This window comes from Trichosurus vulpecula, chromosome 4, assembly GCF_011100635.1.
Source record: "Trichosurus vulpecula isolate mTriVul1 chromosome 4, mTriVul1.pri, whole genome shotgun sequence".
Lineage (NCBI taxonomy): Eukaryota > Metazoa > Chordata > Mammalia > Diprotodontia > Phalangeridae > Trichosurus > Trichosurus vulpecula.
This window is the reverse complement of record NC_050576.1, coordinates 362386047-362410331: the sequence shown is the minus strand read 5'-3', so window position 1 is coordinate 362410331 and position 24285 is coordinate 362386047. Positions and strand designations below refer to the sequence as shown.

At 37.8% G+C, this 24285-nt stretch overlaps 1 protein-coding gene and 1 pseudogene across 1 annotated transcript in view; one reads left to right on the top strand and one right to left on the bottom strand.

Annotated features, from left to right (window-relative positions):
- The window catches only part of GPC5 (glypican 5), a 1045029-nt gene that overhangs the window by 311117 nt on the left and 709627 nt on the right, over positions 1–24285 (bottom strand). The window lies entirely within an intron of this gene.
- On the top strand, positions 11657–12566 carry LOC118848224 (annotated as a pseudogene).

Below are 24285 nucleotides of genomic sequence, written 5' to 3'. Positions count from 1 at the left end.
ATGCTTGTTGATGGTTTTAGGTAGATGCTATTTATAATTTTGAGGAAGGTTCCCCTTATTCCTATGCTTTCTAGTGTTTTTAATAGGAATGGGTGTTGTACTTTGTCAAAGGCTTTTTCTGCGTCTATTGAGATGATCATATGGTTTCTGCTAGTTTTGTTGTTGATATGGTCAATTATGCTAATAGTTTTCCTAATATTGAACCAGCCTTGCATTCCTGGAATAAATCCTACCTGGTCATGGTGTATTATTCTCGTAATGAGTTGCTGCAATCTTTTTGCTAATATTTTATTTAAAATTTTTGCATCAATATTCATTAGAGAAATTGGTCTATAATTTTCTTTCTCTGTTTTAACTCTACCTGGTTTGGGTATTAGTACCATATTTGTGTCATAAAAAGAATTTGGTAGGACTCCTTCTTCACCTATTTTCCCAAATAGTCTACAAAGTATTGGAATTAGTTGTTCTTTAAATGTTTGATAGAATTCACATGTAAAACCATCTGGCCCTGGAGATTTTTTCCTAGGGAGTTCGTTGATGGCCTGCTCAATTTCTTTTTCTGATATGGGGTCATTAAGAAATTTCACTTCCTTCTCTGTTAGTCTGGGCAGTTTATGTTTTTGTAGATATTCATCCATATCTCTAAGGTTGTCAAATTTATGGGCATACAGTTGGGCAAAATAATTCCTAATTATTGTTTTGATTTCCTCTTCATTAGAGGTGACCTCACCCTTTTCATTTTTGATACTGGTAATTTGATTTTCTTCTTTCTTTTTTTTAATCAAATTGGCCAAAGGTTTGTCAATTTTATTGGTTTTTTCATAAAACCAGCTCTTTGTTTTATTTATTAATTCAATAGTTTTCTTGGTTTCAATTTTATTAATCTCTCCTTTGATTTTCAGTATTTCTAATTTGGTATTTAATTGGGGGTTTTCAATTTGCTCTTTTTCTAGCTTTTTCAGCTGTATGCCCAGATCATTGATCTCCTCTTTCCCTATTTTATTCATGTAGGCATTTAGAGATATAAAACTTCCCCTAAGAACTGCTTTTGCTGCATCCCATAAGTTTTGGTATGTTGTTTCATTATTGTCATTCTCTTGAATGAAATTATTAATTGTTTCTCTGATTTGATCTTTGGCCCACTCACTCTTTAGAATTAAATTATTTAGTTTCCAATTAGTTTTTAGCTTATTTTTCCATGGTACTTTATTAAAAATGATTCTTATTGCATCATGATCTGAAAAGGATGCATTGACTACTTCTGCTTTTCTGCACTGGATTGTGAGGTTTTTATGCCCTAGTACATGGTCAATTTTTGAGTATGTGCCATGTACTTTTGAGAAGAAAGTATATTCCTTTTTATCCCCGTTCAGTTTTCTCCAGAGGTCTATCATATGTGCCTTTTCTAAAATTCTGTTTACCTCCTTAACTTTTTTCTTATTTATTTTGAGGTTAGATTTATCAAGTTCAGAAAGGGGGAGGTTGAGGTCTCCCAATATTATAGTTTTGCTGTCTATTTCTTCCTGTAACTCCCTTAACCTCTCCTCTAAGAATTTGTATGCCTTACCACTTGGTGCATATATGTTAAGCAATGATATTGCTTCATTGTTTATGGTGCCTTTTAGCAGGATATAATGTCCTTCCTTATCTCTTTTAATTAGATCTATCTTTACTTTTGCTTTGTCTGAGATTAGGATTGCTACACCTGCTTTTTTTACTTTAGCTGAGGCACAATATATTTTACTCCAGCCTTTTACCTTAACCCTATGTGTATCCCCCTGTTTCAGATGCGTTTCTTGTAAATGTGCTCCAGGATTCTAAAAGACTGTTTTCTTTTGGTTCTCCTATATGTTTGACCTCTTCTCAGTCTCGCTTGCTGAATTGTCACCCAGAAAATATTAAGTCTGGGTATTCACTTGAACTTTGCCCTGGGCCTTCTTTTCTTCTGTTAATAATCTCATAAACTCAATTACTGTCCCTTTGTGGATGATTCCCAAACCTATTTATGAAAACCCCAAATTTCCCTTATGAACTCTAGTCCTATATTGCCAACAACATGCTGAACATCTTTGTACGGATCTGCTGTCATCTCAAACACAGTGTATCTAACAGAGAACTTATCATCTTTTCTTGCTAAATCTATGTTTCATCCAAATTTCCTTATGTCTGCTAATGGTACAACTAACCATATTTTTTTTTCCAATGGGAACCTGGCAATTGTGTTTGACTATCCCTTCTCTGCCAGTCCAACCAATTGCTGAACCTGTGAATTCTAACCTATAATAACTTTGCTCCATTCTCATTGCTCATGTAGCCGAGGCCTTAATCAATGAATGGGCATTGCCAAAGACAAATTAAGACCTCAGAAAGAATACTGAAAGAATACCAGCAAAAACACCCACAGCATCCAGGACCATTGCCAGCTGTCCTGATTTTTGTCTTGCCAGTGGACTCCAAAGACTCTGGAAGACAGAGTGAGGTTGACACAATTTTGTGTGGCTGTGGCTCATTTAAATCAAAATCATGGGCAAATCAAGATCTCACCCTCATGATATCATTGATCCTCTTCAAGAATGAAGGATGAAAAACTACAAGGACAATTATATGGTCATCACTCTAATTCAGATTCTCATGCTCTCTTCTTTGGATTACTATAATAGTCTGCTTCATATTTTCCCTGTTTCTAGTCCATACAGTTGTCAAAGTGATATCCTAAGGCATAGTTCTGACCATGAAACTCCCCTGCTCAAAAACATTCAGATAAAATTGTAAAACAGATTGTTAAAGAGATATGTAGGCACTTACAAATAGATATAGTGATAGCTAAGAGGCAACAAGCATTCATTAAAAGCCAGTCATTTCCTTCTTTTGGCAGGGCTCTTAGACTAATAGATTAGGGGAATGCCATGTGAATAGTATATCTGGTTTTCAGCAAGACATTTAACAAATTCTTTCATAATTGCCTTGTATACATGATTAAGATATAGAGATTGGAGGAAAGTAACAGTTGGCATAGAAATGAATAACTGTTGGGACCTAAATAGTGTTGATTAAGGATTTATTGTGAAGCTGGATGGTGACCTCTTGTAGAGTTCACAAGGCTCTGTATTTAACCCCATTCTATTCAATATTTTTATCAATGATGGACAAAGTTGCAAATTTCATTGTTTTAAATGACACAAAGCAAGAAAAGAATACAAATAAGTAGTACTCAAAATATTAAAAAAAAACAGAACTGAGTATTGGGCTAAAGTTAAGAAGTTGAAACGACTGATAGTTTGATGATATTGATAGTAGTCTTCACCAACCAATGAAGATGATCAACTGCTTCTGTCCTGGTCATGGCTCCGAATATAGTACAATGGTACTCACAGTGTAAAAGTTCACATTAATGATCCCTTTAGAAAAAATCCACCACCACCCTTAGTAAAAGATCATCTATATGGAGGAAAAAAGAAAGAAAAGGAGGGGAGGGAGGGAAGGAAGGAAGGAAGGAGGGAGGGAGGAGAGAGGGAGAGAGGAAGGAAGGAAGGAGGGAGGGAGGGAGGAGGGAAGAAGGAAAGAAGGAAGGAAGGAAGGAGGAAGGGAGGGAGGGAGGAAGGAGGGAAGGAAGGAAGACAATCCAGGAGAGTAAAAGCAGGTAAAAATGGACAGCAAGAAATTAAAAGCAGTTGGCAAGGAGTTTCCTTGGGGTCTCAGGCATTCCTCTGCCAAAGTCCTAAAATTGTTTTTATGACTTTCTTGCCCAATGGGCCCCGAGCTGAGTCCAAGATCATTCTACTTGGGACTAAAGTTAACTCAGTTGCCCCTGGGTCTTGTGGGAATATGGTAGTTAACTAAAACTTTCCCAGTTCCATTAGTGTCCTGGCCTATAAAACCTTCCATGCTATCTCATCCTGAAACATACTCATTTTTGTGTCAAAGGACCAATGCTTTCATTGCTGACTGAAATATAGAGGGGGAAATAGTAAATAATATCTCTACCTTGAACATCCAATTATTCTAAGTGAAACTCCCAAGGTGATTTACTTGGACCTAGGAAACATCCAGGAACTTGATAGTAATTGAAAAGAAAAGAATGTTCTCACACCATTTCAAGGAATAGATTGAATTCAAGAAGCTAGAGATTGAAAAAGAAGAGTGAAAATGGAAGACAGCCTTAGCACCTTTTGGTTTTTGCTGGCCAGGTGGGACGTAACTACGGGTCTGACTCACAGAAAGAACAAAAGGAGTCCTTGGAGGTGTGGCTACCAGAAGATGGCAGTTAAGATCAATAAAAGACCTGAAACAGATCATACTGGGAGACAGAATGCAGAAGATGTCAAGGAGGACCAGTAGATGGCACTGCAGCAGAGAAAATAGCCTATCAGTCACCATGACCAGCTTGCAGGACAATACCGTTTAGCTTGATGACATTGCTTGGTCTATGGCAGGGGACAAGAAGGGTTAGAACTGCAGATAGAAAGAATATTCCATCAGGCTACTCTTGGGCTTAGAAAACAGTAAGATGTAACAAGTGTTGATTTTGATTGGCATCCAAAGTGGGCCCTGGATCTGAGGTAGCTTTCAAGAGGCCCACACTGGCTTCTCTAAATCCTCCATAAAGGATCCATCAGACATTCTGGAGATCTTCCTCTCATTCTTTTAAAACGTCAAAAAAGCCAATGCAGTGGTAAGAAGGCCCATCTATCACCTCTCCTTTTGACTAGATGATCTCCTTTTCCAGTCGTACCTATTCTCAACATATTTTATGCCACATGCCTCATGCAAATCATCACTGAATTTATAATACACTGCAGCCTGCTTACATTCACCATCTATCTTTCCCTTGGCCTTTGGGTCAAATGCAATTTTTATTTTTCTGAGACTGGGGGGTTTGCTGTCATATAGCACTGGTAAAATGTATGTACCAAAAATATTAAGTTTAATTGGAATGAATGCTAAATTCTGCAATTAGGTTTTTAAAACCTTACAAGATGGGAGAAACCTAACTAAACCCAAGTTCATGTGAAAAAGACCTAGGAATATTTCTGTACAGCTAGATCAATATAAGTCAGAAGTAGGATGCAGTAATTACAAAAGTGAATTCTATCTTATTCAATATTAATAAAAGTATTCATTATACAAAATGAGGCAGTGATGCCCCCAACCCTTCCCATGACAGGACACATTTCAAGTATTCTATTGAACTCTGAGCACATTTTAAAAGGAACATTTCCAGTAGGAATATCATCCAGAGGAGGTTGGCCAGAACAGTGACAGGATTTTAAACTATGCTACGCAAGTATCCACTGAAGGATACAAAGTTGGCTAACCTAGAGAAGAGAATTAGTGGTGTTTGTGACTGTGGTCTTCAAATATGTGAAGGATTGTTACCCAAAAGAGGAACTCAATCTGTTCTGCTAGCCCGAAGTGGAAAATACAGAAGTGTATTTTTAAAGTTGTATTGATGTCTTTTTTTAACACCAAAATCATTTCCTAATACTTTCTTTCCTTGCTACTCCCTCAACCTGAAGTCCCAAACAAGACCTTCCTTTGAAGGAATCTATAAATGTAACAATCATGTCTGACAACACCCACAGCTCAGCATTTGTGCCTCCCCATCTTTCTACTGAGAGGAAATCATTAGGTCTCATTGTTTGTCCTCTAGAATTAAGATTAGTCACTACATGTAATCTGAATTCTTATGCCTTTTATTATTGTTTTCATTTATATCACTGTTGCGATTGCTATTACAGTTGCCCTTGTTTTGCTTTCATTACTCTGTATCAGTTGATACAACTCTTCTAGGAACAGCATATTTCAGCTAAATACGAGGGGAAAAAAATTCCAGCACAATTATAGCTATCCAAAATGGAATGAAATATCACAAGAGTTAATGAGCTGCCCATCACTAGAAACCTTAAAACAGAGACTGGATGACCACCTGTCTAGGGAAAATACCTAGCAGTGACCTTGACCAGCTTGCATCACAATAGCCTTTAACATGATGACATCACTTGTCTTGTGGCAGAGAACAAAGGTATCATTTATTTCAGACAGAGGGGCCATTTCAGCTGCCTGTTTGGGGGTCGTTAAAAGAAACGTTAGTGGCAATAAGTTATGATTTTGAGTGACTGTTGACCAAAGTGTGCCCTGCATTGGAAGTTGGACCAGATTACTTGTTTAATTGCCAGACTAGCTCATATGCAAATAGGGCCTTGCAATTTATCTGCTGCATTCCTTGCGGAAATGTTAAGTGTGAAGTGATACAAAAATGCAATTTACCCCTTTATTTCACAGATCAATTTATTAACAACTATTTGATAAGTTTTTATAATGTGCCTAGCACTGTGATAGGTTCTGGGGACAGAAAGACAAAAATTAAAAGTCTTTGCTTTTAAGGAACTTATTTTCTATTCAGTGGAATATCATGGACATAAATAAGTAGAAAATAAATGCAAAGTAAGAAACATACTAAAGGTGGTTAGGTCATGTAAAAAATAAAACACTGATCTTAGAATCAGGATGACTTGAGTTCAAATCCTGCCTCAAGCTGTGTGGCCTTGGTCAAGTCACTGAATTGCTTTCAGTCTTTCTCCATTTTTAAAAAGGGGATAATTATAACACCCATCCTACAAGGTTGTTCTGAGGATGAAATGATATGACATATGTAAAGTACTTTGTAAACTTTAAAGACTCATATAAATGTTACCTAATATTATTATTATTAGGAGTTGGTAAGATCATAAAATGGCTAATGTAGAAAGCAGCCCCTGAGATACCTTTAAAAAAAAAAAAAACTAGTGTCTTTATCAGGAACTGTATTTAAGACATGAGGGAGTGCCCGTACAAAAGCTATGAAATAAGGGATGGAAGAACAGCAAGAAGGTCAGATGGCCTGGACCTAAGAATTTATGAAGGGAAGTAATGTGTAAGAAGGCTGGAAAAGTAAGTCAGAATCAGGTCGTGAAGAGTTTCTGTCAATTAGAGAAGACCCTCACTGCAAATGTAATATTAGAAATCACTGATCTGAGGAGTGACGTGGCAAGATCTATGCTCTAAGAATATCACTTTGGCAGTAGTACAGATGAAGGATTGGAGAGGGGAAAGACTTGAGGCAGGAATAACTATTTGGAGACCTTTGCAGTAGTCTAGTGAGGTGATAAGGTCCTGAAGTAGAATAGTGGCCATGTGAGTCGAAAAAAGGGATACTGTGGAAGTAGAAGTGCCAAGACTTGACAATGGATTAGAATGATGGAGAGGGAGGTGTAGAGGATGACACCAAAGCTGCAAATCTGGGTGACTGGAAGGATGATGGTGCTCTTTAAAGAAAAAAGAAATTTTTGGAAGAAGTATGGATGTTATGGAGAAAATAATGAGGTTTGTTTTGAGTGTGTTGAGTTTGACAAGTCTGCCTACAGGACATTTAGCTTGAAATACAGGCATCTGGTCATGTGAGAATGGAGCTCAGAAGAGAGACTATTATAGGGGCTAGATAGTATAAATCTGGGAGTCATCTACACAGAAATGAATTAAACATATGGTAGTTGATTCTCTCCTCTCCACGCCCCCCCCCAGAAAAAGGGAGTATAGAGAGAGATAAGAAAAAATAAAGGAGGAAACCATGGCTCAAAGAAATTTTGACTTGACCAGTGTCACATAGCAATTAAATGGTGGAGCTGAAGCAAAACCTAAATAATCTTACTCCTAATCGATTCCTGTCCTTACCCTTTAAATGTTGATTGAGAAGGAATGGTTAAATGATATTGTTTTAGTTTGGGGGATAACTTCACCATTCAGTGGAGATGATAAAGAGGCAATCTATCTAGAGTAGCATAAAGGGTACCTCCCACTGGTCCCATGGTAGGTTTTTCTGTTTACACTAGATCATTCTCAAATTAAGGCAAACAGTAGCTATCTGAAACCATACATTGAATCACAACCTGCATTTTCTATGTGTAAGGAGAAGCCTTTCTAGGAGTGTAATAAGACACAGAGTTTACCTTTGAGATTCTTAAGCCATTGCTGTCTCCAGTCTTACTTTAATAACCTAATCTTGTTTTGCTGAACAAGCAGGAAGGATGGGAGAAATGTTCCTGGACAAATAATGCAATATGCTTGGGAACAGTTGTTTCCCGTAGACATAGACTCATTATGAAAGTAGATAGTTCCTTCTAGACTGAAGATGGAACTACCCATTATTCTAAGACTATCCACTCTTTTAAAAAGCAAAAATGCTTATTGTTGCCATCTGCTAAAGAGCAAAAGGGTTAGACATACATTCAGTGCCGTGTATTTAGAACATGCTCCCTTTCTGTAGATAAGTAAACTGTCTTCTTTTCATCTCAAGAGAACAATACAGTTGACTGATACTCACAAATTAAGGCAGAATTCTACTGAATTTTCTATCATTTCTAGAAAATTAAACCTCTTATAATTGAAAGTAGAATTATTTATAGGAAAATTTTATCTGCATTAATGAACTTAGAAATCCAGTATATTAAGACTTCAAGAAATGCTTATTTAAGTGATTTAATTATTGCACAAGATGCTTTTTTCTAAAGATAATGTTACTAATTATACTTTAATAAACCAAAGCTAACCACATAATTAAAGTGTCCAAACCTTTAACATAAAAATTCCAATTTCATTTGTGGATGAAACAGTCTTCCGAATGTAATTCACTCACTAGTATTTTAATCTTTTTAAAGTTCATTAAAATCAATCAGTATGTGAATTAAAATAACTTTTGTCATACAACCTATTTATTAAAATATTAACATATACTTAACATCAAACATCAGCATATGCTATATGGACATTCATTTCACTTTGTTGGCATAGCACAGCAAGAATTATAAATAATGCAAACTTTCTGCAATACGTGGTTGAAGGAAAACTGTTTTAGTGGCAAAAACAGGAAAATGCTGTGAAGGCGGAGGAAGGCTTCTGATATTGCAATTCCATTGTTATGTTTATGTAAAAGTGAACTTAAACAACAGAGCTCTTACCTCATTTTCTTTAACAAATAATATATATGACTTAAGTTATTCCATATTATGGGTTTTTTCTTTATATTCATTCACCAAATATTTAATACCCATAAGCAAGGCACTATACTTGTGTGTGTATATGTGCGTATGTCTATGTATACACACATATATACATATACCCATGTATATATGTGCGTGCGTATGTGCGTATATATGTATGTGTAGATGTATGTATACACATATACACGTATATAATTTTTAAAAGAACTACATTAATTGCAACATACCACATTATGAATTAATTGCATTTCATCTTTTTTCTATTTATTCTAATATTAAAGGTAAGTAAATATCTGAATTGTTTCACCTGCTAATCAAATCTCTGAGGCAATGTCAAAACTTCAGAGTAAAGTCCTCTACTTTTTTATGTACATAAGTTGGAGAAAGAAAATTATCTCTCCATTCTCTGGGAGCAGAAGATTTCTCTCTTGCCACACTGACCCTGGGCATTCTCCCAGGATTTGGAGCAATGAGCCCTTTATCATCTTATCACCACATGGTGCAAGAAGACATTATAGACGGCACCTTAGGCAACTGTATATTTGTATACAATGATTCTAGTTGGAAGTCTAACATAGGCTTGGCTCCAGGACAAAATCTAGAAGAAGATTCTAAAGTTTCTCTCAGGTTAGCAGTGGAGAACAAAACAGAAATGATTTAGCTGGCAAGTTTTTAAAGTTCTATTGGCTCATACACTTAGTCAATTTAAAATATCAAGTTACACAAATTGACCTATTTAGAGTAAATTGAAAAAATATTATTATTTATAAGTCTTTAGTTGTATTTTGTTGTTAAAAGTTTCGTTTTGTTTTTTGAGTAAGGGTATTCTAAAAAGTAATTCAAATTTTACCTTGGGAGGTAAAAGTTCCTGTCCTAGGATTTGAGTTATGTATTAAAAGTCAATTTTAATCCAAAGATTAAAGAACTTTTTAAAGAATGAGTAACATATGATACAGTTAGGAATTATCAGATAAATATATCACAAGTTGAATAATTTGGTTCAGTTCGAATGAGTCAGCTGTCCTAAATTACCATTTTGGCATGCTGTGTCCTTGGATAAGATATTTATAACATGCTTACTCCTTTATGCTCATCAATGAAAAATATTCTAACAGTGTTACTTAAATCAGAATTGACAATATGGATATTATGTTCTGCCTTACATATGTATGGGAAGCAGGCTATTTTGGGTGCATCCTATATCATAGGAAAGTTCAAACTCTGAGATTGAAACTTCATAAACTTTTAAATGGGTAGAAATCAAATATTTAATACTCTTCAGGGATAGGGTCTTCATTACAAGATTTATTATGTCTGTGAGAATCAGTCCATTCCTGGAAATTTAAATCATCTTCTTTTTTAGAAAATTAGATTAAAAACTTTGAGAAAAAACTTGGATGGAGGCAGGGAACACCAAGTAAAATGAAATTAATAATAATAATAACACAAAATTTAAGAAATATTTTTACCACATGGTTACATTGCTACCTGTTTTTTATGTGTAATGCATATCTAACAAATTTAAATTAGATTCTTAGGATTAAATATCTGAGAAGCTCATTTGCCTTTTGTGAAGTTAAGAAAAAAAGAAAAGATGCATTAAAGTAAGGTTAAATTAGATTTTACCATCTGTTTAATAAGATAATTTCAGGCCTGGTTTGATAATATACTTCCAGATATAAAATTTCAAGATGAGCATATCCAAAATTAGTAATTGACCTGCCTTGTGGAAAGATATATAGATGCTTATTCAATCTCATTACTATCAAACTCATGATTTGTTTTATGTCAAATGAAACCTATTAAGTTACTACTAAATGAATATGAAATACATAATTAATGCAAAACTCAAATACAGAACGCAGATCAAATTTTATAATTTAGAATTCATATTTTAATTTGATTGCATAACTGTCACTTACTTTGGTTTTTATGTAGATGGGAAGGTAGGAAGTGTTCACTTCCTTGTCATTCATTAAAATACTGAATCCCAGATTTGGAGGGAACCTCAGATTTTATTGAGTTAAATTCTTACCAAAAACGTGATTTTTACCTACATTATCCCTCACAAGTGGCTATTAGTCTGTACTTGAAGATAGGGAACTTAATGTTAACTAAGGTACTTTTGTTGTTATGTCAACATAGTCATGACTGACTCTTTGTGACTCCATTTGGGCTTTTCTTGACAAAGATTCCAGAGTGGTTTGCCATTTCCTTCAGCTCATTTTATAGATGAAGAACTGAGGCAAACAGGGTTAAATGGCTTGCCCAGGGTCACACAGCTAGTAAGTGTCTGAGGCCAAATTTGAACTCTGGTCCTTCTGACTCCAGGGCTGGTGCTCTATCCAATGAGCCACCTAGCTGCCCTAGATGTATAGCATCCCATTTTTTAATAATAATTCTATTTCTACCCTCTCTAAGAAACATTCAAATGGATCTTCCAATATCCAAAGTCACCCACAGTGCACACCAATCATTTTAGATTGACTAGTTTCAGAACTAGAGGGTGATAGTTTAAAAATTGTTCCTTTATTACATGAAGTATTGACAAGAAGTCTCTATGTCCCATGACAATAGCCCACTTAAAAATTAGTCATGGGGCTACTTCTAGTGAACACCAAATGGCGGACGATGCCAGTGCTGCAGGAGGTGCGGGAGGCCCCAGGGGCCCCGGAGTCGGAGGTCGGGGTGGCTTCCGCGGTGGCTTCGGCAGTGGGGGCTGAGGTCAAGGCCGGGGCCGTGGCTGAGGCCAAGGCCGGGGCCGCGGAGCCCGGGGAGGAAAGGCCGAAGACAAGGAGTGGGTTCCTGTCACCAAGCTGGGCTGCCTAGTCAAGGACATGAAGATCAAGTCTTTGGAAGAGATCTATCTTTTCTCGCTCCCGATCAAGGAGTCTGAGATCATAGATTTCTTCCTGGGATCTTCATTGAAGGATGAGGTTCTGAAGATCATGCCTGTCCAGAAACAAACTAGAGCTGGACAACGTACTAGGTTCAAGGCTTTTGTGGCCATCGGTGACTACAATGGCCATGTTGGTCTGGGCGTCAAGTGCTCCAAGGAAGTGGCCACAGCTATTCATGGTGCTATCATTCTGGCCAAGCTGTCCATTGTTCCTGTGAGACATGGCTACTGGGGGAACAAGATTGGCAAGCCTCACACAGTGCCCTGCAAGGTCACTGGGCGATGTGGATCGGTTCTGGTGCGCCTGATCCCCGCTCCTAGAGGTACTGGCATTGTCTCAGCTCCTGTGCCTAAGAAACTCCTGATGATGGCTGGAATTGATGACTGCTATACTTCTGCAAGAGGCTGTACTGCCACTCTGGGCAACTTTGCTAAAGCTACCTTTGATGCCATCTCCAAAACATACAGCTATCTAACCCCAGACCTGTGGAAGGAGACTGTGTTCACTAAGTCTCCCTATCAGGAATTCACCGACCATCTTGTGAAGACTCACACTCGAGTGTCTGTCCAGAGGACCCAGGCAGCTGCTGTGGCAACCACATAGATGTTTTTAATAAACAAATTGAACTATGCCTGCTAAAAAAAAAAAAATTAGTCATGGGGCGGAGCCAATATGGCGGCTGGTAAGCAGAGATTAGAGTGAGCTCCCTACCAAGTCCCTCCAAAAACCTATAAAAAATGGCTCTGAACCAATTCTAGAGTGGCAGAACCCACAGAACAGCAGAGAGAAGCAGGGCTCCAGCCCAGGACAGCCTGGATGGTCTCTGGGTGAGGTCTATTCCGCACAGAGCTGGGAGCTGGGAGCTGGGAACGGAGTGGAGCAGAGCCCAGCCTGAGCTGCGTGGAACAACCAAACTTGGAGTCAGGCGGATGGGGCCCCTAGCACCCTGAATATGTGAGCTGCAGCAGTTACCAGAGCCCTCGACCCATAAACACCAAAGACTGCGGAGAAGGTTGGTGGGAAAAGCTGTGGGAGTGGAAGGAGTTCACGGTTTGGCTTCCAGCCCCGGGGGCAGCAGAGGTGGGGCAGCTACAGCTGTTGTTACTTCCGGCTCCAGGCCCACTTGGTGGGAGGAATTAAGTGGTGGATCAGAGCAGGAGTGCATGGCCTGCTGAAGATCTAAGCCCAGTTCAGGTTGGGGGTTGGGGAAGGAGCAGTGCTGGTGTGGCAGAGCTGGCACCTCCCCCCCAAACGTGGAACATAGAACTCTGTAGTCTACAAGCAGTCATACCCCACTGAAAAACTCAAGGGTCAAGTTAGTTGGTTGGGAATATGGCCAGGCAGCGAAAGCACACCCAGATTCAGTCTCAGACTTTGGATTCTTTCTTTGGTGACAAAGAAGACCAAAACATACAGCCTAAAGAAGACAACAAAGTCATAGAGCCTACAACAAAAGCCTCCAAGAAAAACACGAATTGGCCCCAGGCCATAGAAGAACTCAAAAAGGAGTTGGAAAAGCAAGTTAGAGAAGTAGAGGAAAAATTGGGAAGAGAAATGAGAAGGATGCGAGAAAACCATGAAAAACAAGTCAATGACTTGCTAAAGAAGACCCAAAAAAATACTGAAAAATACACTGAAGAAAACAACACCTTAAAAAACAGACTAACTCAAATGGCAAAAGAGCTCCAAAAAGTCAATGAGGAGAAGAATGCCTTGAAAGGAAGAATTAGCCAAATGGAAAAGGAGGTCCAAAAGACCACTGAAGAAAATACTACTTTAAAAATTAGATTGGAGCAAGTGGAAGCTAGTGACTTTATGAGAAATCAGGATATTATAAAACAGAACCAAAGGAATGAAAAAATGGAAGACAATGTGAAATATCTCATTGGAAAAACCACTGACCTGGAAAATAGATCCAGGAGAGATAATTTAAAAATTATTGGACTACCTGAAAGCCATGATCAAAAAAAGAGCCTAGATATCATCTTTCAAGAAATTATCAAGGAGAACTGCCCTGATATTCTAGAGCCACAGGGCAAAATAGAAATTGAAAGAATCCATCGATCACCTCCTCAAAGAGATCCCAAAAAGAAATCTCCTAGGAATATTGTCGCCAAATTCCAGAGCTCCCAGATCAAGGAGAAAATACTGCAAGCAGCCAGAAAGAAACAATTTGAGTATTGTGGAAACCCAATCAGAATAACCCAAGATCTGGCAGCTTCTACATTAAGAGATCAAAGGGCTTGGAATGCGATATTCCGGAGGTCAATGGAGCTAGGATTAAAACCTAGAATCACCTACCCAGCAAAACTGAGTATCATGTTCCAAGGCAAAATATGGATTTTCAATAAAATAGAGGACTTTCAAGACCAGAACTGAATAGAAAATTTGACTTTCAAACACAAGAATCAAGAGAAGCATGAAAATGTAATCAAGAAACGGAAATTGCAAGGGACTTACTAAAGTTGAACTGTTTTGTTTACATTCCTACACGGAAAGATGATGTGTATGATTCATGAGACCTCAGTATTAGGGTAGTTGAAGGGAATATGCATATATATATGTTTATGTATATATATAAGTGAATGTGTATGTATGTATATATCTATGTGTATATGTATGTATGTGTATGTATGTGTGTATATATATATGTGTGTGTGTGTTTATATAAATATATATGTAAAAGAGAGAGAGCAGACACAGGGTGAGTTGAAGATGAAGGTAAGATATCTAAAAGAAATAAAATGAAATTAAGGGATGAGAGAGCAACATACTGAGAGAGGGAGATAGGGAGAGATAGAATGGGGTGGATTATCTCGCCTAAAGGTGGCAAGAGGAAGCAGTTCTGTGGGAGGAGGCGAGAGGGCAGGTGAGGGGGGAATGAGTGAACCTTGCTCTCATCGGATTTGGCCTGAGGAGGGAATACCATACATACTCAGTTGGGTGTCTTACCCCACAGGAAAGAAGAGGGAGGAAGATAAAAAAATAAAATAAAAGGGGGGGGGATGATGGAGGGGAGGGCAGATGGGGGTGGAGGTAATCAAAACAAACACTTTGGAAGGGGGACAGGGTCAAGGGAGAAAATTCAATAAAGCGGGATGGGTTGGGAGGGAGCAAAATGTAGTTAGCCTTTCACAGCATGAGTATTGTGGAAGGTTTATACATAATGATACATGTGTGGCCTAGGTTGAATTGCTCAACTCCTTGGGGAGGGTGGGTGGGAAGGGAAGAGGGGAGAGAATTTGGAACTCAAAGTTTTAAAAACAGATGTTCAAAAACAAAAAAAAAGTTTTTGCATGCAGTTAGAAAAAAAGATACACAGGCAATGGGTCGTAGAAATTTATCTTGCCCTACAAGAAAGGAAGGGAAAAGGGGATGAGAGGGGAGGAGGGTGATAGAAGGGAGGGCTGACTGGGGAACAGGGCAACCAGAATATATGCCATCTTGGAGTGGGGGGGGAGGGTGGAAATGGGGAGAAAATTTGTAATTCAAACTGTTGTGAAAATCAATGCTGAAAACCAAATATGTTAAATAAATAAATTTAAATAAAAATAAAATAAAATAAAATAAAATTAGTCATAAAATAAAATGTAAATTACATGTAATCTCACTCCTCAGACAGGGGAGGAGCTACATAAGGAAAACATTTTATGGATTTAGTATGACCAAGAGGACTTGAAGTTAAACCTAAATATGACTGAGATTCTATGTTATCCTTATTTTGAAGGCAAAAATTACTTTGAGTAATAGAGAGATTTGAAATGACACTGAATTCTACCAGTCAATCCACTACGCAGGATATGGTGGTCAATAACGAAAGCCACAAAGCAAATTAAAAGAAGTGTACAACCACCTATACTGATAGGGAGGGAACTAAGAGCTAAATTGATCCATACTGCTTCAGAGACACAACTTCTCTGAGCTTCTTTTTCATCCCCTGTAAAATACTGGCACCAACCTCATAAGACTATTGGAAAGATCAAATGAGATAACAGAACAAAACATTTTGCAAACCCAATGTACTATATAAATGTCAATTTCTATACATGAAAGCCAATAACTCACATAAATTTTTATATAATTTTAATAAAGTTAGTAGTAATTTTCATAGCACCTTATCATTCTCCAGTGGGAACTTAGGAAGGGTCTTTTTGTACGATGCTTCTTTTTGTGGAGAGACACCATCTCTTTTTTATCCTATCCATTTTCTCAGTGTATTACACTACAGATCATTCTTACTTTGGTTGCCCATTTTGGATTTGGCACTTTTCCCCCCTAACACACTTCTACATTGACTTCTTTTTTTTCTATGCACACACAATTCCAGTAGCCCTGGAAACTCTGCTCTTTAATCTGTACTATTTTTTCCCATGTATAACTCTGCAAAACCAAATCAATTCATTGGCCATATCTGAGAATGTATATTGATCAGGACATGTCCAAACCACAATGCCTGGATCTGAGGCAGGATTCCAACTCCGATGTTCCTTTGCCAAACCCAAGGTGGTCATCTCCAGTAGTCCTGATGTATATCTTTCCACTAGGCCCAGATGGCTCTGGAAGAAGGAGTGAGGCTGAGGCTAGTGACTGCACACAGCCCTCCCTCATTTAAATCCAATTGACTTGTAAGTCATGGCATCATCTTCTTGATGTCATGGTCCTCCTTGAAAACAAAGGACAAACAACAACTCCAACCATCCTCCTCATTCTCCTCCCATCAAAACTTGGACTCTCTCCCTGGGCTGGGGTAAAAATGTCACCTCTGGGGAATGAACTCTCCTAAGAAATCCAGAGAGGTGAGTATGATCAGCTAGCAATTAGGCTCCAACTTAACCAGAGAAGCAGAGGCTTTAGAGGAAACTACAAAACTTTCTACCAGCTTAGATCACCCTCATGAATTTGATCCCAGAGGTAGGGAGAAATCTGTTGTGACCCACACTGGGACTTGGCAATGTCCATGCTTTTCTTCGGTGTACCCATAAGTCCTACAGAAAGTAGGATGCTTCTGGGTGAATATCATCCCTGCATATTTGCTCCTGAAGTAGGAAAAGGGACTTGAGCTTCCTTTTTCCCCTTTCTCATCATCATATCCCCCAGACATAATCCCCTACTCAACATATCCTCATTATTAGAATCTCTAACAAAGAGTAAGTGACCTTCCTACTTGCCAAGGCCAACCCCTTTTAAATGTACCCTTAACATTATCCCTTTCTGTCTCTTCCAGTAGACAGCCTCCACTAAGATCCCTCTGTCTCTGATTCTGTCCTTGTCTCTGCCTCTTGTTTCCATACCTTATCTCTGTTTATCTGCCAGTCTATCTTTTCCTTGTTCCTTCTTTGTCATCTAGAAACACCTCCAAATCACCCTTATCTTTAAAAAATCTTCATTAGATCCTACCATTTACAATAGTTACCATCCTTTTGAGGTTGGCAGGTAATATGCATTTGTTAAATACCTACTATGTGCAAGAACTGCATTAAGCACTTTACAAATATTATGTCATTTGATCCTCACAACAACCTATAAGGTCAGTATTATTATTATCATCCCCATGTTACACTTAAGGAAACTGAAGCAGACAGTGGTTTAGAAACTTGTGCAGGGTGTAATTACAATGCTACTTGCAGCTGCTGTTGAGGTGCAAGGCCAATAACACCATCACAAAGGACGGCTGCTAGCACAGGTTCTTTGATCCACTTTTCTAAGGAAAGCAACTTTAAGGGGGTTTACAATCTCACTTTAATTAAACATACATATATTATTCACTTAGGTCAGGGGAAAAAGTCAGCACCCTGAACTTCAGAGAAAACACAAACAGAAATTACAAGCAGAAATTATACAAACAGAGCAAATAATACAAATCAGCAGACAGGGCTTCCAATTGTCTGTCCATAGCAATACATACATAATTACCGGAGAGAGAGAAGCACCAACATCTGGGTTTTCAAAGCTGGGAGGCTCCTTAACGGCTACCCAGAGTCTCGTCTGGCCAAATCACATGAACAGTCTTCCAAAGAGTGAGCCCCCAAGCAAAATTCTAACCTCAGAGCGTGTGTGTGTGTGTGTGTGTGTGTGTGTGTGTGTGTGTGTATACTTCTTCAGGGTCAGAGGGCATCAAAACCGTGTGACTCAAGCTCATGTGACTTTGGTGTTCTTGTGACTTAAGCAGGTCATCAAAGACTCTTGATTCAATCAAAGGCAAGGCTCAATCAAAGGCACTTGGTTGCCTTATTTCTGAGAAGCATACCAAAAGAAAAAACAGTAAGAAGTCCAACTTTGCTTGCCATTACACAGGGTCACACAGCTAACAAGTGTCTAAGGATGGATGTGAAATGAGGTCTTCTGACTCCGAATCCAGTGCTCTAGCCACTGCCCCACCGTCCAGTGACAGCATCACAGCTTTGACATCATCCTCAACTCCTCACTCTCATTACATCGTATATCTAATCCACTGCCAAATCTTATCTCTAAAAACATTCCTCATATACATATACATGTATTTGTGTGCATTTTATTTGATTGCTGAAATAATTTCTTCCACTAGTCTCTTTCCTAAATTGAAGATGTGGTCATGTCATCCACTCGCTCAATATACCCCAGTTGTTCTCTATTATCTCTAGGAACAGATATAAAGTCCTCTGTTTGGTATTTAAAGTTCTTGATAAACTGACCCCTTCCTCTCTTTCTAGTTTTCTTACCCATTGCTGCATTTTACCATCCATATTAGCCTAATCGCTATTCCTCCAACATGAAGCTCTATCTTGAGTCTTATACTTTTGCACTGGCTGGTCTTTTATGCCTAGAATACTCTCCTTCTTCACCTCCAACTCTCAGAATCCCTGGCTTTCTTCAAGGTTCATCTCTAATGCCATTTAGGGCCTTCCCCTCTAACACTACTTTTGAATGCACTCTATATGTATCATATATATAATATATATATACACACATATGTACATGTATACATATATACACGTACATATATGTATATTTGTGTGTGTACACACACACAAACACAAACACACATAGCTGTGGACATACAAAAAGTAGGATGATGTAGTTGACAAAGAGCTGTCCTTGAAGCCAGAAAGACTTCAGTTCATTTCCTACTTCTGACACAGACTGTCATGTAATTTCTCAGTGCTCTAGACAATTCTTTAAGATTAAGTCACAGAAATGGTGCCTACTTGAATTAGTAATTAGTAGGAGTTTCCTCACATGAGATTTCCCACTAAGCCTGAAATCACAAATTAAGTCTCTATCTCCAATGTACATACAATCCCCCCAATAGAATGTAAGCCTCTTGAGATCGCAGACCATTTCTTCTTTTAGCTTTTAATCCCAAGCTTAGCACAAGGCCAGACATGTTACAAATACTTAAAAAATATTTCTCTATTGATACACCCTGGTCCACAATCCAGCTCCTCCAAAGGTACAAAATTTTCCTTCTATGTTTTCCCTAAAATTTTCCCTCTTTTCTGTAGCTTTCTTGCTCTCAAAACTTTTTGGTTCATCTATGTGTGGAAGACTTTGTTGCTGATTTCTTCTCCTCTGGAAAATCCCCTACCACTTCCCTGAAATCTCAAGAACACTTAATACATTGGTTTGCCCTCAAATGCAATATGAAGCCATTCCATTGCATCATAAGGTATTTAGATCATTGTTTGTCCCCTACCTTCAGCCCCTTAAAGTAAGCTTTGAGATCATAGGATCATAAATATAGGACTAGAAAGGATCTTATCTACTTCTACCCCATTATTTCAGAAATGAGGAAGATGAGGTCCAGAGAGTTTAAGTGACTTAAATAAGGTCATACCAATTCATGTCCTCTGATCTCAAGTCCAGTGTTCTCTTCACTCCTATACATTAGGTACTTTTATATCACTCCCAGTGGTCAAATCCAATTACTCTTGTATTACTGTGTTACTAAAGTCGACTTACTATTTTCTGGATCCACAGTTACTGTCCAAGATCTGACTAACAATACCAACATACTGTTCTTATTCTAAAACTATTCCGAGAAATAATAATACATTTACATAATGTCCTCTAGTTTATAAAATACTTTAGACACATTATGTCATTTGATCCTCGATACAACCCAATGAATTAAAATAAGTATCATTTTCTCTATTTTTTTTTCAGTAGGGATACTAAGACTTACACAATTTAAGTGACTTGTCCAAGATTACACAGCCAAGAAATAGCACTAGAACAGTGCCACACTTGAGCAAACAAGTCTTCATGTGTTGCTGTGGTCAAAAAATTCACTATCAAGAAACCCATCTTCAAGTGACAAGCCTCTTTAAACTTACCTGAGCTTGTTTTTAGATAACAGATATATAAATCATCACTTGGCCCGTATTCAAAGACTTCAAGCATGGGAGGACCTGCCAGACATTTCATTCGACTGGCAAGGTCACTAAGTATCCAGGGTCATCCAGACACTCCACAGTGGAGTATAGGAGGAGGAGGAATTTAATGAATGGGGCCAAACTCTCCATCCTCAAAATAGTACCTGCTACTGACCAATCTATCAATTACCTATACCACTCCTTTCCCTCAAAGCAAGACATGTGATTATTAACGTCTTTGCATTAACAATATATGAAGTAGACACGACAAATATAAACATCTTTATTTTATTTTCATTTATTTATTTATTTGGAGGCAATTGAGATTAAGTGATTTGCCCAGCATCACACAGCTAGTAAGTGTCTGAGGCTGGATTTGAACTCAGGAACTCCTTACTCCAGGGCTGACCCATAACACCACCTAGCTGCCACAGCATCCTTGTTTTAGTGGATGCTTTGCAAACTTTCAAGAGAGACATAAATGTGAGATGTTAATAGGATAATATTATACACGAGGAAACTGAGTCTCGAAGAGGCTGAGATTTGCCTAGGGTAACAGAGCTAATAGGTACAAAATCTAGGATTCAAAAATTTTCTTGCGATTCTTGGTCCAATGTTCCTTTATGACTTCTAAATACAGGAAATGAGTGTGTGTGTATGTGCGTGTACATGTATGTCATACTATATCCATATAAGCTAGATGGTATAGGAATTAGAGTAATGGACTTGGAATATGGAAGACCAAGGCTTGAATCCTGCCTCAGACAGCAGTGTGACCCTCATACAGTCTCAAATGCTCAGCTTTAGATTGTTTCCTCATATGTATAACAAAAAATGGCACCTACCTCTCAGAATATTTCTAGGAATCAACTGAGACAACATATATAAAGTCCATTGCAAACCTTAATAAATAAATAGTAGCTATTATCTGTATGGACCTATCTGTAAACAATCATACTAAGTAGAACTTGGAAAGACCTTTAAAATTTGCAAAGTATTTTACAAATACCTCATTTTATTATCACAACAACCATGGAGGGGGGAAGGGGGTCAGTGGTATTATTATTTTTATTTTGCAGATGAAGAAATTCAGGGTGACAGAGATTAAGAGACTACTTAGGGTCACACAGCTAATAAGTGTCTATGGCAGGATTTGAACTCAGGTGTTCCTGATTTCAGGTGTAGTGCACTATCTACTACACCACCTAGTCATTTCTCTCTATATTAAAGGCAGTGTGATGTAATGGATAGCGAGCTGGCCTTGATGCCAGGAACACCTAGGTTCAAGTCCTCTCTTTGATACATATTGGCTCTGTGACATTGGGCAAGCCACTTAACCCCCCAATATCCCCAGGCAACTCTCTAAGACTGTAAGCAGCAGAGAAGATATTGGTCTCACTCAAAGGTTTTCCTCCAAAAACTTCCTGCACCAATGAAATCACAGGTTCTAATGTGTGTGTGAGTGTGTGTGTGTGTGTGTGTGTGTGTGTGGAAAGAGAGAGAGAGAGACAGACAGACAGAGAGACAGACAGAGAAAGAGAGATACATACATTTACATAATACAAACAAATTGTACACATGTATGTATACATACTATGTAGCTATCAATATATAATATATAAAATAAAAACACAGCAATGAAACCCTTTCTAATATTAGTTTGGGATCCATTTCTAACAACTTCTGTTTAATAGATGAGATAAATCAACTCAAATATAAGTTAAATCAGCTCAAATATACATATATGTATATATGCACATAGACACATATGTATATGTATTGTATGCATATACATGTGTGTATATATGTATGTGTGTATATACATACACACATGTAATACACATATGCACGTATCTCAATATCACAATTTAAATACTAAGGAAAACATCTCTAAGACCTGTGCCAGGAAGGTTTCAATGTGACCTCAGCAGACTTCTGCTTGTTCTGTTCTTTTCAGTTTTAGAACTGAATTCATTGGTAAGAATTAGCAGAATTCATTAGTAAGGCTACTATTTATTAAGTTGGTTTTGGTCCTCTGCCTGTATTTGTGGGTTTCTTTTTTAATATAGTGTGTTTTATTTAGAATTGTTCTTTTAAAAATCCTTTAGGAATTGCATTTATAGAGTAGGACTGATTATTTCCTGGGTCAAACGACATCCTCTGAAACATGACTAAGTACTGATATAATAGAGCTTATCTATAAGATGACTCCTCTTAGAAACGGACCCCAATCGAATATTAGAAAGAGTTCCACTTTTGCATGTTTTTATTTTCAAATTTACTATCATGTGTGTTATAGGGCAGGCCTGACTTAAGCCAGTCTGGCAATTCAGGATCAGAATAGAACAAAAGTAGAAGCTGGTCGATCACCTAACAGGAAACAAAAGGAGGAATACTTAGCCACAGCACGGAAAGAATATTCAGCAAAGATACGACATTCGATCAGCTGAGAACAACTTCCCTGTTTCTGGGTTGGCTATGCTGTTCTAGTCTTTTATACTTATTCCACCAAGAAGTCACTTCAATAGTGAGAACCTTAGCCTCCTCAGCAAATTAAATCTGGAGGATAGTTTCAATATCTTTTGTCAAAAAAAAAAAAAGGAACAAAAAAAAAACCTAGCCTAGGCCACATGGCAGATATTGCTCCTACTAAAACATTATATAAAGAAATCCTGGAAGGGAGATAGTTTGGGGATTAACAAGTAATGATACTCTGTAGTAAGAACCAGAAGTATTTCATATGAATAAAAAGCCCATTTCTTACTCCATGTGAAATAGTTGCATAGTACTGCGATCATTAAAGGAAACACATTTCCTAAGACTAGTCCAAATCCCATTATTGAGGACACTTTCAAACAGAGTTCTTAAACTCATTTCCAGTTGATTATGCACTAATTGGCATGGTTAGTTTTATGCTGACAATTGATTTTTCTAGGTGAAATGGTCTATAGTGAAGTCAATCTCTTATCCCACAATTCTCCCAAATGCAGTCTTCCATTGAACCTATCCAGACAAACTAATTGTTAAATTAGATAACCACTACAGGTTATTGAAGGCATTTCCAATATATTTTTCTTTCTGCACCAAAAGGTAACTACACGCAGACTGGTCTTTTCAATTACTTGTGAATATGGTCCCATGAAGTGTCAGTAATTTAAGCATTTAAAGTAAGAATCCCTGAACATTTTCTGAGGATGAATGCAAATAAAATGAACATCTGCAGAGAGGGATGGGAAAAGAATTAGGTTTTGGAACACAAGCCTGACAGTACCACTGTATGTAGATTACTATCTCCTGTCAGAATTCAGAAGTCAGAATTCATGATTGACCACTGAGAATTCCCTGTGAGAGGATACATACATATGTATACGTGTGTATTTGAGTATATGCATACACATCTTTTCCAGCAAATATTCCCTGTTGTGGTATAAGGTGAAAGGTTTTAGAGACAGAAGCAATAGTTTCATAGACAGCTTGAAACATACAGCAAACAGAATGTTTCAGATATCCTATTCATTTTTAACACTTGATTCATCAACCTGTCCCTTGATATTTCTTTTAAGAAAACTCACTTAGTTTTAAATAGAACATGCCCTTAGTCAACCTAATTGAAAAACTGACGCCTTGGGTTACCCCACATATGTCCAACGTCTTAGGAACAGAATGATTTGAGATGATGATGTGGTTTCTCCAAAAAGTGTCAAGGACTATTTCAATATTAACCAAACAGTAAGGGATACATACAATAAAGACCATGAAAATATCCATCAACCTTATGGTTTCCAAGATTCGAAATATAAACTACTTTTTCCTAAACTTAGAAATTTCTAAAAAAAAAAAGCATTTACTTTTATAAATGAACCTGTGTGTACCTGTTTCTTCATATTTCTCTCTCTCTCTCTCTCTCTCTCTCTCTCTCTCTCTCTCTCTCTCTCTCTCTCTGTCCCACATAGCTCAGTCCCATAGTAGTAAATGATTTCCCAGGAAATAACAATATGC